The sequence below is a fragment of the Penaeus japonicus genome, unplaced genomic scaffold (assembly GCF_977035675.1).
Source record: "Penaeus japonicus unplaced genomic scaffold, GWHDUDI00000001_assembly GWHDUDI00000005, whole genome shotgun sequence".
Classification (NCBI taxonomy): domain Eukaryota; kingdom Metazoa; phylum Arthropoda; class Malacostraca; order Decapoda; family Penaeidae; genus Penaeus; species Penaeus japonicus.
The window spans coordinates 19,316,735-19,317,627 of NW_028234407.1; the positions used below are offsets into that span (position 1 = coordinate 19,316,735).

At 36.1% G+C, this 893-nt stretch overlaps 1 pseudogene across 1 annotated transcript in view; it reads right to left on the reverse strand.

The window, feature by feature from the left end:
- The window catches only part of LOC147471798 (U-scoloptoxin(01)-Cw1a-like), a 798-nt pseudogene extending 494 nt beyond the window's left edge, over window positions 1-304 (reverse strand). Inside the window, exons 1-2 of the transcript XR_015191038.1 lie at window positions 179-304; window positions 1-63 (exon numbers count right to left, since the gene is read on the reverse strand). The exon at window positions 1-63 is cut by the window's left edge and continues 494 nt beyond it. The product of XR_015191038.1 is annotated as a U-scoloptoxin(01)-Cw1a-like (transcript). The remainder of the gene's footprint in view (window positions 64-178) is intronic.
- Window positions 305-893: the final 589 nt, after the last annotated feature.

Below are 893 nucleotides of genomic sequence, written 5' to 3' on the forward strand. Positions count from 1 at the left end.
GCGTGGAGTCGCGCCGCAGACGAAGGCCAGGAAGAGCGGCGGCCACCCCCATCAACACACAAACTAGATAAGTGAAGAATAAAAAAATCAGATATCTACCAACAGTATAACTTGGATATTGTAAGCTGAAGGGTTCATACAACAAAAACAAAAATTACAAAAGTAATGAAAAACTTACCAGTAACTAAAGTCTTCATCCTTCTTCGGATGTTCCGTTGAGCCTTACTAAGGAGCCTGCACAGATATATATACCTTGAGGAGAGTCCCTAACTTGCCCTGCCCACTTGTTAGTGACCTTGGTAGCTTTGTTCCACAGTAAAATATCCGGACCTTCTCGATGTAGTGGTAAGGTAACATTCATAACATAGTGCCAGTGCATTATGCATGTTTGCTTTACCATTATCGCTTGATATATATATATATATATATATATATATATATATATATATATATATATATATATGTATATATTTACATATATATATGTATGTATGTATGTATGTAATGAACATATGTATCTCTGTGGACAAATATACAGGACTCTGAGATAACCTTTATTTGTCTGCTGTAAAGGAGAGTGATACTAAAAGAATGGAATCCATAGTACCTCAGGCGAACCAGCGCGTCTACGTTATCGCCCTGCTCGCGTATATCTGATCCTCAGCATGTTTATTCATTTATCTATTTTTTTATTTTTTTAAAGAATTATAACAACTTACTGCAATTGTTAATGGGTCTTAATCGTTAGTCAGAAAGTCCGCCTCTCGGTTTCCTGCAAGGAAAGAACTCGAAGCAAATATTTTTTATAACCGAAAATTACGTTTCTTTCTGTACAATACATAGTGACAATGAGTCCGTTCCTTCAGGTAATACATAGGTGAATTCTCTATCCA